Source organism: Colossoma macropomum, unplaced genomic scaffold (genome assembly GCF_904425465.1).
Source record: "Colossoma macropomum unplaced genomic scaffold, Colossoma_macropomum, whole genome shotgun sequence".
Taxonomy (NCBI): Eukaryota; Metazoa; Chordata; class Actinopteri; order Characiformes; family Serrasalmidae; genus Colossoma; species Colossoma macropomum.
This window is the reverse complement of record NW_023494789.1, coordinates 14,796,316-14,810,976: the sequence shown is the minus strand read 5'-3', so window position 1 is coordinate 14,810,976 and position 14,661 is coordinate 14,796,316.

Here is a 14,661-nt window from a genome sequence, read left to right as displayed (position 1 = left end):
GGTTCTTAAATCACTGACTTGTAGTGGAAAACCAGAGGGTGTTTTGGCCATAAGCTCCAAAGATCTAGACTGTGTTCTGCGGTCTGCTGTGTAAGGTGGAAAACATATGCATTTTTTTCTGAACCAGAAACACTACTTATGTGCAGTGTGGACTTGGTAATAAGCCAATTCTCAGGCCAGACATGGCACTTTAGGTGCAACTATGATGGATTGAAGAAGCATAAATAAGGCAATGAAGTGAAGTAAAAGTTAAGAAGCGTATAGATGGTCTACATCTACAACCACAGTGGAGGGAGCAGGGCTTTACAGTCACTCTGTGATTGTTGGAGATAGATTGGTGATGTTGAATGATGCATGAGTGACCTCAATAGTGACAATACACCATGGCATAACCATGCAGTGCCCTTATGTGGTTAGGAAGCACATATGGGGGCTAAACCCAAACCATTCTGTCTTTCTCTGCTGCAGTGTGGGTGGTAGTTCCTCTCAGTTGTGAACTTGACCTACATCCGGATGCTAACCTGCCATCTAGAAATGGCTAATACTGATGAGCCCTCCACATAGTCATGTAAATGTGTTGGAGATATTTCAGCAGTTTGAGCTTGCCTGAGCACAAATCTGGAGATTTTTTCCCCAAATTGATGAATCCATATGGCTAAAAAGTGAGCTTTTATTGCTAAAAGGGGAATTCCAGTGAAGTTTTCAACATGTCTGCATAATTAAATGCTTAAGAAAGACATTCAGAGTGGTTTGATGTGAAATGTGTCATGCTACAGAATTTTCCACATTGGTGGTGATAGGAACCTGACGTCCAAAGTGTTTAATGCCTGTAAAAGTGGTGTTGGTAATAGAAGGCAGAATAAGGCAAAATAAGTTCCCACTGTTTTATGATTTTATCAGCATTACATATAAAAAGTAGAACACATGTAGGGTCATTTTGTATAAGAAACAAAATGCTATATTTGTGTCATCGTCATGACTCTTGGTTCGTGCCACCACCACTGTAAAGAAATCTGAGTCAGTAAGTTTCTCTACAATGAACCATTTTGCATCAAACTGCTCTGAATGACTTTGTGGACATGTCAGTGGTTGAATTATGCTGAAATTTTGATAAATTGGTGGAATTCCCCTTTAATTTATCATATTAAATTTAGTTTTTTGGCTGATACAGATAAGGTTTATACACTCATTATAGATTATACACCCATAATCCACTAGTCAAATCAAGACTCGTCATCATGGGGACTTCAGGGTTTACTTCTGAATACCAGTTCTAATACTAATAGTCTGTCATTAGGTTTAAGCTACCTGCCTGTAATGGCTCACTTATTTCTCTGTTTTTGTTTGCCTGTCATAATGAATATGATTAGCTGAATGTGCTGCACATGTAACCTATGCTGATTAGCCAGATACACGGTCACTGACTGCGAAACTGCTTTATTACCAAAAATGAAAGATTGAAAAACATGGGAAAGGTATTATCCCAAACCCTAGAGGAGGCTTTCTGTTCCACAGCAGACACATTGTTATTTTTCCAGAAATCAGCGTAATTTGGGGTCTCATTTTGTCCTTTCTCATTGTTCTCTCACAGAACATTGTGCCTCAATGTCCTTTTTCTTTCTGAACAATGTGCTGATGGTGAAACATACAGACTTCTACAAGGTGCATTTCTGGGGCTGCATCAATGCTTCCTCCAGTCGCTGGCTGGGTGGAAGATGAAGGGAGAGGAGGAGAAGGAGAGGAAGAGGCGGAGGGGCGAGGGGGGGGAGATGTGAGGAGCTCCTGCAGCACACACTGCTTGATCCACAGCCAGAGGAGATGAAAGAAGCACGGGCTGTGTCTGCCGTTTCTCCTCCTGCTGCTGCCCAAGCCAGCAGAGTCCAGGAGCTGGATGAGCTCGAGCTGCTGCTGCTGCAGCACTCATCTATATCAACATTTCATGGTCAAATACAGTAATTCAGTTTGCTAGCAAATGTAAATGATTTTAAGTCATTGGAGCTGCATTTGCACTATTCAGCGATGGAATATAGATCATAATTAGATCAGAAAAATAATAAAGATTGCAAGTAATACAAAATGTCTAATCAGATTTCAGTCAATTAATAAACAGGATTGTTTTGATAGTTATATGGGTGACACACTCACCAGGCTGCTTTATTACATCATTCAAATACTGGTCAGGACACCCCTTTGCTTTCAGAACAGCCTGAATTCTTCATGTTACGGATTCACCAAGGTGCTGGAAACATTACCATCCATGTTGACATGATTGCATCATGCAGATTTGCCAGCTGCACTTTTATGTAGCAAATCTGCCATTCTTTCACGTTCTCTCACATCCCAAAGGTGCTCTATGGGATTTAGATCTGATTGTCTTGTTCATGGAACCAGTTTGAGATGACTTGTGCTGTGTGACAAGGTGCATCATCATAGTGGAAGTAGCCAATAGAATATGGATAATTTGTTACCACAAAGAGACACATGTTCACCAACAATACTTAAATTGGGGCATTCCAACGATGCCCAATTGGTATTAGGTGGCCCAATGTGTGCCAAGAAAACATTGCCCACCTCTTTACACCAGCACCAGCTGTTGACACAAGGCAGTTTGGGTCCATGGATATATGCTGTTCATGCCAAATTCTGACCCTACCATCTGCATTTTGCAGCAGAAATCAAGATTCATCAGACCAGGCAACATGTTTCCAATCTTCAGCTGTCCAGTTTGGGTGGGCCTATGCCCACTGTAGCCTCAGATTCCTGTTCTTGGCTGACAGGAGCGGAACCCAAAATGGTCTTATGCTGTTGTAGCCCATCCACCTTGATGTTTTGTTTGTTCAGAGAGACTTTCTGACCACCATTGTTGTAAAGATTGGTTATTTAAGTTACTGTAGCCTTCCTGTCAGCTTGAACAAGTCTTGCCATTCTCCACTGACTTCTCTCATCAACAACACATTTCTGCCAACAGAAATGCCACTCACTGGGTGATGAATTCCTGGACGATGTTGTGTGTGAAAATCTCAGGAGATCAGTCATCGTCTGGCACCAGCAACCATGCCACTGTCAAAGTCACTTAGAGTATATTTTTCCCCATTCTGACGTTTGATGTGAACATTAACTGAAGCTGTTGACCCATGTGTGCATTACTGTATGCATTAAGCTGCTGCCATGTTTGGATAATTGCATGACTGAGCTGGTCTACAGGTGTTCCTAATAAAGTGGTGGGTGAGTGTATTGTTAATGAACCTCTGATTTCAGAGTGATTTCAGAGAGTTAATGGGCCTTCTGGAGTATTTAAGGATGTGGGGCAGGTTTTCTGCACATGGATTAAGCCTAATCTTGGATTAATTGCAGTGCCAATGACCGGTCTAGGTTGAGACTTAATCTAGGTCTAGGAAACTAGCCCAAACAGCAAACACACCAAATCAAAAAGCATCACATCATGCCTTTTGCACACTTTTCTTTGTTAACATTCTCCTCATTCGTGGCGAGAATGTGCTCATCTCGTCCAAGTGTGTACCCGCACTTACATCAGACCTGGCTGCAATGTAGAGTGTGGTAAGGGACAGGACAGCCATGTACCTCCTGTCTTCTCCTGCCTTATTAAACAGTGGGACAGAGTAATTGAGGGGCTTTTTAGCTGTGTAGCATACTAGCATCAATGTCGTGAAGATGAAAATGTGTACTAGCCTTACTTCTCTGTCTCTCCCTGCTTGTAGTTATTTGCTCAAACTCTGATACTAAGCTTTGTCAAATGAGCTCACCTATGACTCATAATCTCACAACAGAATAATCCTGTGAAACACCTCCAAGTTTAGCCAGGCATTAGCAAGAGCTCTCTCTTTCTCTCTCCCTCTCTCTCTCTCTCTCTCTCTCTCTCTCTCTCTCTCTCTCCCTTTCCATACTCAAACACAGTGTGACACTTTTAAAGTCTATTGGGAGGATTATTTCTTATCTGGTGGATCATATCCAATAAAAGACATTATCTAAATTACTGTATTAAACTCTGCATCCCCACTGCCAGCAACACGCCATTTATTTGTGCAAATGCATAATTACACAAGAATCACGACGAGTCCTAGTTAGCACCACAGCATTTGTTTTAGTGGATTATTCATTTGCATAATTCTAATTAGACTGCAGTTCCACAAAGCCACCTGGTTGGGAAAGATAAAGGGCGAGGGGGAAAGCGTGCCATTTCAATGGAACACTGCTTAGTGAAGACATTAGCTACCCAAGATCTGAGACACATGCATGAAAAAGACAACTGTGCTAATTGTGCCTCAGCCTAAAGGGGCGTGAAAAGGAAAGCAGCAGTTCTTTACCATAATGCAGCAGGTATTTATTAGAAATGATGTAGAACTCTGTCCCGTGCTGAAAAGACGCCAAGTACAAACATGATATTTGCTTAGTCTCAGATGAAGACTGTTTAACCAGTTAAACTACAGGCTTATTATTCACACTGGCCAAAATGAAAAATGTAACTAGCGCTCCGTCTTACAGTGATGCCACAGTAGTTTTGTTTCGTTTTTCCTTGTTAGCTAAGAAGCTAAGAAGGCTAACATTATTGCTTCAATGCCAGATATCATTGCAGCTGTCTAACTAACTAGTCTTCAAATCATTGCAATGGAGAGAATAGATTACTTACATCTACAGAAACGACTTGTCAGATGAGAAACTAGATAGTAAAGCAAGGCTACCTGGCTATCTGGATACCTTACCAGAGTTTGGATGTTTTCTCTGGCTGAGAGTAAAAACTTATCTCAGGCGTCCATTTTGCACTGAATGAAGACAGAATCACTGTTTTCTTTATGATTTGTCTGACACCTGAGGTAAGAGTTATACAAACGCTAGCTTGGTTGTTTTTATCGGCCTATAGATGCCAGGGCTAGGCTAGCCATCATGGTTAGTTGACACCACAGGGATTCCCAGTTGTTGGGATTTGTGTATTACATGCTGGGTGTTATAGAAAGAGAACACTGAGTGTGTTTACATACAATTATGATTGGATTTCTGCAGTTATCTGATTATTCAAGTGGTCATGTAAACAGCATACTCAGATTTCTTAGATCGGAGTAAGGTCTAGAAATCTGATCAAGAGATCTGATAAAGAGAGCTGGATTTTAGCTCAGTAATCAGATTTCTCAGCGCATGTATACTCATACTCGGATTTCTCAGTCTGCACATGTGCGAAAACAGTCTGCAGTACAGGAAATAAGCAAGCGGCGTTGTCGCGAGACACTTTCAAAAACACTTTTGGAGTGACGCTGAAACCAACTACATGCTTGACAAAATGAAGGATTTAAATATTCTTCATCTTCTAGATGATGTATGTTCATATTTTTAGATAAAGCAGCATGATAATTTAAAAAAAGCCTTGGCATGAAGTTTGAGTTTTACATTATGTTTACATCATGTCTTCTTCTGTGAGTTTATTGGCTGGTTGTAAAGCAGAAATCCAATTACTGCCTGACTCATGTATACTCTGAGTTTTCCCATTATTTCATTACCCAAATGCATGTAAACGCATTGATTGGATCACTGACAAAATCTGATATTCTGCAGTTATCTGATTATTAAGTGGATCTAAACTTACTCAATGATGAGCGAAAAAATAAACGCAATATAAAACTGTGAATTCTGTCAAACTAATGAAGCTGAGGGATATAAAGCTGTGCTACAGAACACTGCATAATATGACAAGTAACAAATAAATATTAAACTCTAGTTTGGCATCAGAATGGTCCCTTTAATTCATCACTAAATCACTACTTTGAACCTAAGTTGTCAGTTTTGTAGTAATAAGAGTAAAAAAATTAAATATGGGCCCATATCCAAGTCCTTGCACCGTCACAGAAGGGGTTAATTGCAATGTCAATTAATGTCTCTTAATTTTTTTAGTTTTTAGTTTACTCTATTATTGTTGTTTTTATGTTCTTGGGAGATTTTATTTTTATATTTCTATTTCTATGAAGCACTTTGAGCTGCAGGATATCGGGATGCTGTACAAATAAAGCATATTCATTAAAATACTTTGGATAAGGACTAGGTTATGCCAGGTGTGTCTGTGTAGATGGCACATTGAACGCGTTTGGTGCCTGTAAACACCTCATCTGGCTTTACATGAGATTTCAGCCTTGGCTTTCTAATTTGGAAAAATTGTACCCAACACAAAACTGCGACCAGCTGAGAGGACAGAAAAATCTCGACTCATCCGGGTAAAGAGACATTGCATTGGTCTGTGGGCCAAAGCAGCCATCTCACTCTATTGATCTATGCACAGCATTAGACCACATCAAGCCGTGGCTCAGACAGTTATGGTTTCGCAGGAAATGCTTGGGAAACACTTGGCTTTAATTGATTACAGGCTCATCTTCTAACAGTAAAAGAGAAGACACAGAGAGGGACACGTAAATGTGCTTCCAGCTTGTTACAAATTGTACGGATTTACCCAGGGTCTGTTGCTCACAGACGAGAACATTAAAAGAAATTTAAGACAGCTGAGCCATTAATTTTCACAGTGACCTCTATCAGGAGGTCACATTCCTTGGTGTGACCTTGGCTTGAAACGGGTTGTCTGTATACGTGAGCAATCTCAGAGCTCTACTGTGGCTTTTTCTTTCTAAGACAAGATCACAGGGCATTAAAGACACCTGCTAGATACATGGCCTCCAAATGTCAGATGGTGATTTGGGGGTTTAGGAGGGACAATTGGAAAAATGTTAAGAATATTAAAGGAATGATCCAGTATTTTTAACCTAATCCCTATAAGCCATATCTGTAGCATATAATATGTCACCATGGACAATAATTGTGATGGGTTCTGGTGTATTTAGAAAAAAATAGAAAACCTGTTGACTCAAAACACTCATAATAGAAGCCAATGGGCAGCTGTTTCAGCATCTTCCCATTGTAAGGGCATTGCAAGCCATTGGGTTTTCTGTTTTTTCACTAAATACTGGGAAATGTCAAAGTTATTGTACATGTTAATCAGCTGTAGGTAAGGTACAGATATGGCAGATAGAGTTTATGCTGGAAAACCTTTAGGAAGAAGAATTTCATTGCAGTGGTGCCACATGTACCAGCCATCATTTCTGTACCAGTCACTGCTTGCCATGAGCCCCACATCCATACTTTTAATTTCTTCAGTTCCCAAATGGCAACCCTGCATTACATATCAGTATTATAATTTGTGGCTTTGGCAAACGGCTCCAGCGCCTGAGCCAAGACAGGCCTGAGGGTAGAAGTCTAGGGAGAGAGGGTGATGATGAAAAAAGTCTATATGTGACAGTGATTTCTCTGGTACCTAATCGTGAAGAAGCCACAGAGCTTACCTCAAAGAGGAAACTGTGGGAGTAGCCGCTTTATCAGTTTTTTAATTTGAGCTGTCTGCAAAGCCAGGCCTAAATAATGAGCAGATGGATCTGATTCCTACAAAACATCATTAAAACACTCCCAGTGCTGGCAGAGGCAGAGCCAAAAGGCGCGGGGAAAGGTTCTGCACTTGCCGGGCCGGTTTTGCTCACGCAAATAAACGGTTCCATATCTCTCCATTCTGTTTCTTATTTTCTTTTTAATGTTCATTTTTTGAGGGGTATTTCTTCGTGGGGTTTTGGGGGGGGGTTATTAAATGAACCCAGTTGCCATGACAACCCTATTTCCTAGCTTTTTACAGAGTGGTGTAAGTGAATCTAGTTCTCCCCTTTTTTCTCCTCCCCATTTCAACATCAGTGCAGCAAGGCAAGCTTTGAGGGCTAAGCCGATTCCCAGCTGAAGCCATTTTCTATTTCTGTCTGCACTAAACACTGAGTTTCCAGCTTGTTTTGACACCACTGGAAGTGTGTAAAACTGTACCGATGATGACTGCAGAGACTGCAGAGCATGATCAAGCCTCGCTGTATGTGTGACTAAAACCCCAAAGGAGGTTAAGACTGCAAACAGGTAAAAAAAAAAAAAGAACCTAATGCCTAACATTTATATAGCATATGTTTTGCTAATAAAATAAAATAAATTAAGATTTCTTAGAGTTTTTGATTATAGTAAATTAGCCACCCACAATCTTAAAAGATGGTTCTTCAAGGGTTCCTTAGTAAAGACAGTGGTTCTATATAGATCCATGAACATTCAAAGAACCTTTTGCATGCTTAAATGCATGCAATGGTTAAAATCGTTATTCAGACTGATGGAGAATGTGTTGTATATGGCTCTATATAGAACCTTTTTGAAAATGGTTCTATATAGCACCAAAAGGGCTCTGCTATTGTTACAATGTCAACTTTGTAACAATAGCAGAACCCTGTTTGGTGCTATTTGGTGCTTTTTAAGCATATAAATTGTTCTTTGAGTGTTTATGGGTCTATATAGAACCATTGTCTTTACTAAAGAACCCTTTTTTTGTGATAATATTTTTTTATTTGTTTCCTGTTAATCAAGCAGCATTTTATCACAACATTACAGAACTGCAGGAAATCAAAAAAAAAACAAAAAAAAAACCAACCCCCTTACCACCCCATCCCTCCCCGTCCCACTGGTCCATCCATCCCTATTTCCTGTACATACTTTATACTATTTACTAAGTAAGATTTAGTGCAAAGGATGACATCTCAAAAATAAAATAAAAAAGAGAGAAAAAAGAATGTTAGCTTACAAGATGTACCTCACAGCCTTTGTTCCAATCTTTTTGTCACATCACAACAAATCTGTTTCCATGTCTCAAGAGTAGATTTACTAAAGAACCCTTGAAGAACTATCTTTTTAAGAGTGCAGGATAGGGTCTGTCTGTCTGTCTGTCTGTCTGTTTGTCCATCTGTACCTACATCTATCTATGAAATTGACTTGTTTATATGTGTAATTTGAACACTATACACAGGGCTGTTCATAAACAATTGGGCAGTGACAAAATTAGTTATCTTGACCTTATAACTTCAGTTATGTATAAAAAAGAGTCAGCTTTGATTAATCAGCTTTTTCCATGATCACAAAACCAAATGACTAGAAATAGTTGATGTTATATGGCCGTATCTCATAGTCATTCCTCCTTAAGCAGCTTTTACTATGCCATTATTATGGTTTTCTTGCAAAAAGGCTCTTCAAGTTTAGACAAAATGTCACATATAATTCATGCTGGCAAGAATTTCCCTCTGAAATTTTTTCATTAAAGATTTGGGGCCTGTATATTCCAGTTCACTCTAACATCACTGTAAATCACTCTTCAGTGAAATAGCAGATTGCTGTGCAATCCTTAAAGGTCCTTGAAAAACCCTTCCATGACAATAATTTAAAGCAAATGTATATACCAGACATATACTGTGCTTTACTGGTAACTATCTTTTTTTCCTCTGGGCTCACTGCCATGACTAGGATGAATAAAACAGTATGGCTGGACAAAAGGCCCTGTGTGTGTCACTGTATTAAAAGTTGTATAGATGGTGATCCCTGCTTTTTCCATATGTGGCTCGGAAAAGTGACATTGTTCTTTGAATCATGATTTTGTGTACTGAGCCACTGCAAAGACTGAATTACTAAGAGACGCAAAAGACTACCAGCATGATAAAGAAATAAATTAAGAAGGTGAACATTTGGATTATATATTGTGGATTCTTCAGTTGTGTAGCATAAAGCTTACAAACTGACTGACCAGTATACATTGTGGAAGTGTAAAAGTACAATGAGTTGTCAAAGTCTGGCTTATATTACATGATGTACCAGAGTACAATGGCAGCACATGACAAGGATTTTGGGATCTGAAGTGCTTTAAAGGATAATCTAAATCCTTGGGCTTACTCATGGGATTTGAGGTGTCAACCTGCAGATTAGAGTATGGAAATTATAGTACCTTTGCCAGGCTTATAAACTTATTTCTGGATACAGTAACATTGCAGGATACAGTAAAATGCTATAGCAGGAGCCAAATGCTTCTAAACCTTGCAGAGAACCAGAATGCTCTGCTGTTTATAGAATGTTTTGTAATATAAGCATAAATCAGGCTCAAGTGAAATGGCACTGAAAAAAGTTATACACTGAATTTCCATCATTCAGATTTGTAAATCATTTCCACATTAATTAAAGATATTACACCAACACAAGTTGGTCTTTCATCTACTCTGATCTACTTTTGGCAATACATTTGTTGATTTAACACACTGCATTAAATATTGGATTGAATGTGCAAAAGATGTACGCATTTGAACTACATAAAGTTGATGCATCAGTTTTTCCAAGTTTTCCAAGTTTTTTCCAAGTCTTGGGAAAAAAGTGAGAAGGCCACTTTGCCACTGATGTACAGGCTGTTAATGGGAAACTACATTAAGGCCTTGATTTCCCACCACCTGGATACATTGCACCAAAATAGAGTATATTTTAGTGAAAGAACAGCATGTTTCACATACACTTTATGTAACAAGAGTAATCAACGCTTCTATTGAGTGAGTTCAGCTACTTTAAGGTGCATCCATTACTGACAGAAATGTCCAACAGTGTACAGCTTGTATCCTAGCCATACAAAAGTATTCCCAATAGAAAGTGATGCTCTGAAGCAGCTGCACATGAACCTAAGGTCACTGTGTCCAATGCCAAGTAATACGCTTTTAGGAAGAAATTTTGGAGAGATGGTGTCTACAAACTTTTGGACATATAGGGTCAGTTTCCTGGACAGGGATTAAGCCAAGTTCCCAACTACACAGCATTCTGAATGGAGATTCCACACTGAAGTGAAAGTGTAGTCCAGGATTAGGGCAAATCTCTCTCTAGGAAACTGACCCATAGTGAGGCAAACAACTGGTTCTAGTGAGAGTTTTCTCAGTTATTCTGAGGAGTCAGTGCTGATTACTGATTACTGTACATTAATTCCGATTACTTCGTATCTCTTTATATTACATATACATTTTCTCATTATTTCAACATACTAACATTAACAATGTTTATTCTTCTCCCACAAAGTTAGCATTTCAGAGATAGGAGGTTTTTATGAAAAAAATGGTATGATACACTCTCAAACCTGCTTATGATAAAGAAGATTTTTTTAGGTTAGTTTTTGGCACAACGTGGACAGAATGTTTATGTGAAGAACGAAGGACAGAAAGAGTTTCAGGTGGTGAAAATGGCCTCCTTCCCTTTAGCCCCAGGCAGGGAGCTGAGCGAGAGGGGAAGAATCTGGGAACTAAGCTGAAACAGACAGAGAGAGAGAGAGAAAGAGAGAAGGGAGAGAAAGAGAAGCAATAAGGGTGAAGAGTATGAGAACGAGAGAGAGGAGGGGAAGACAGGAGGGTTAAGAAAGCATATGAAAGTAGAGAGCACAAAAAGAGAAAGCATGGAAAAATAAGTGTAACAAGGGGGGTAGGGAGGTATGATAGAACACACACGAGTTTACCCCGAACCCCAAAAGCATATGGAACCCATTAGCCTGCATTATGTCATTCTTCTTTCTCTGAGGGGTTGGACCACTCTGTGGTCAGATATGTGGTGTGCAGAGAGACCCCTATATCTCTGCATTTCTTAGTGTCTTATAGTTCTGTGCCTCTGACAGCAGCAAACTACAGCAGCAGTTGTGTACAGCAGCAAACTACTCCTCAAAGCACAGCTTATCCTGTTTTTAATTTTAAAGTTACTGAATAAACTGCCTAAATAATTTGTGACATTGATGATGAGTCTGCTTTTTTTACTTTACCCATAGCAGCAGGTCTTTGGCTCAGTGCCTTTGGTTTTGGCTTTGGGCTGAGGCATTTAGACATCTTAGACAAGAAATTAAAGAAAGACATACATTTTTTGCTTTCTTCTGGGAATTTATTGAGTTATTTATTGTGAGATGATTCTGAGTCATAGTGCTACAAGGAGATTTTTTTTACCCAGTTTTCCACCCAATAATCTGCTTGGGTGAAGGTTAGTCTTTCCTCCAAGATATGTGAAGCCAGCCACCACATCTTTTCATAATGCTGCTAATGCAACATCATTGAACACCCCAACATGCTTGGAGGAGAACATTAACTGCCAATTCTGTCATATTCCCTGACAGACACCTGAGCTGGCGAGTATTGTGCTGAGTGATGGGGATAGGGAGGGCCATCCTATACCCACCCAGAGAGAGCAAAGCTAACAATGCTGTCTTAGACTCCTGGCCAAAGATGGCTTTGGCATCATCAGGGAATCAAGTTCACAATCTCCTGACAATAGGGCCAGCGCTCACATGTTTGCACCACTCGGCAGTCCGGAGTACCCCAACTTCACTTCCACATCACTACAATGTATGCATTTGGCTTGATACTGGCAGATGAGCTGAATTGGGAAATTACCCCTAGATTAGCCTATGCATATGGATAGCTAGGTAGGCAGGTAGGTAGGTAGGTGGATGGGTGGGTAGGTAGGTGGATGGGTGGGTAGGTTGGTAGGTAAGTAGTTAAGAAGGTAGGTACTTTATTGATCCTGAAGGGAAATTGCAGTGTTACAGAAGCGAGACATATAATTGCCCATGTACCTACATATATTAGGCATAAATAAAAATGGAACAAATTAGGCAGAAATAAAAAAATAGACATAAGTTAAAGTATGAGAAAGTAGGAATAGAAGTATATCTATTTGCTTATTTACATATAAGACAGATTTTATATGAAATTTATATGAAATTTATATTTTATGTGAAAGCAGGTAAATCCAAGTCATAAGAAAAAGGGGCTCACTCCTTTAATTTTCCATTCATATGATGATTTTTTTTTGAAGATCCTGCAATTTTGCTACAATTTCAGGTGCTACAATTCTAAAAAAGAATAGAGGGATGGTGCTGCATTTTGTACTTTTTTTTAAAAGACATTTTAAACGTCCTCCTTTAAAGTCTTACAGAACACAGTGTAAATTATGAAAAAACTTGTATTTTACTGAAATTGACATTACATTAAACATCCACCAAGTTTGACCACACACAGGTATAATAAAATATGATTTAAAAATTGCTTATCAGACCTATCTGAATACTGTCTAGTCTAACATTTTGATGCCCTCGCATGATTAACAGGCATCAGTCCATGGCTCGCAGCATGCTGCGTCCCTGTAAGAGAACTAAACACAACAGCGTGAGTGAGAAAATGATTGAAACAGGCTACCAGAAGCATAGCCAGAACGTTTACAACAGGGTGACCAGGTCAGACCCAGTATTTTTAGTGGAGTGGCGAGCTACTTGGAAAAAAACTAAATGAAACAGCAGTATATAGGCCTACATTACTTAAAGAACTGTTCTTAATGAACTGGTCAATCACATTTTTAAAAACAGCTGCAATTGATTTTGTTATTTTTTAAATAAGGTTCAGTGAAAAATATTGTTTGTTTTGTTTCTTGTATCATTTCTACTGCTGAATAATGTGTCATTGGTTGAAATCATGTAATCCACATCACATTATATAGCAAAACAAAAAATACTATATTTTATTAATGTAGAAAAAGGCTTAGGTCTTTCGCTAAAGTAGAAATCCAGTGTCAGCTACTTCTTTAAGCAAAACCTTAAGGTTTTGACCAGTGTTCACTAATCTGTTTCCTCAGCAAAGTAGCCTATCAGAGCAAAGATAAGCTGTTTATTGAGTGTAGCATCATCCAACTCTAACTGCCATGATGACAGTGCAGATTACAATAAAATGTAAACATTTGCATAGTAGGTATGAGAACATTACTTGGTGACTGCCTTATTGATGATGGCTGACTGTCTCACTTTGCATAGCTGTGGTGGCCTGAAGGGAAGCCATACGTCACACTAGGGTGACAATGACAACCCCTGGCCACCCTGTGGCTACACCCCTGGGGCTTACAGGTGGTGTTGTAGACCCCGCTGTGACCCTGTGGCTCACTAAAAAACATTATTCAACTTTTATATGCTGACATCTTAAGGAAAGTAAGGTTCTTATTAATTTTACTGCTGGATGTGCATCCAAGGAACGCTGACCAATGGCCATTCTTGCTAGTTCAGTTTTGCTAGGTTAGCTTTTGTTCATTGTTACCATTCTTGCTGTAAGTTTCTTGAACAGAGGCCTATAGCATGAACGTCCATTGGTCAGCATTCCCTGAATGTGCGTCCAGGGAATCCTTACCAATGGACGTTCTTGCTAGTCCAGTTTTGCATTTGTTCATTGTTAGCATTCTCTCAGTAAGAGGCCACTGGGGATTCTGCTTATATATGCACTATCCAATGTAAAGACTTCCCAGTTTACATCAAGAGAGGAGAATGCTGTCAAAATACATATCCATTTATTAGGTATTGGAAAGTTATTCACAGGACATACTTTGTACATGCATACTTCATGCCCACAAGACCAAGATTAACCTACTTAGAAAGAAAACACAGATTTAGGTTCCCTGAGGAACCTTTAAGCTTTATTATTGTTACTACATTGGTCCGGTTTTTCAGACTGCACTGAGACAGTGGTCCTCTAGTAATAAGTCAGCCAACACTTGACTTGCTTAACTAACTATATTGCTTGCTAGAAAAACCATTACTAGTGCGAGAGCCTGAGGCTGTTGTGGAAAATGACTGACCACTTGAAGAAGTGAGAAGGTTTTTTGTTCCTCCCCTCTTTCCAGGTCAAGAGCATGGCACTCTGGACAGTGCCCTCCTTTATCTCGAGGTCAAACGCCCTTCAGCCGACTTACAACAACAGCTCCTGTAGCCTGACAATCCAGGGCTTG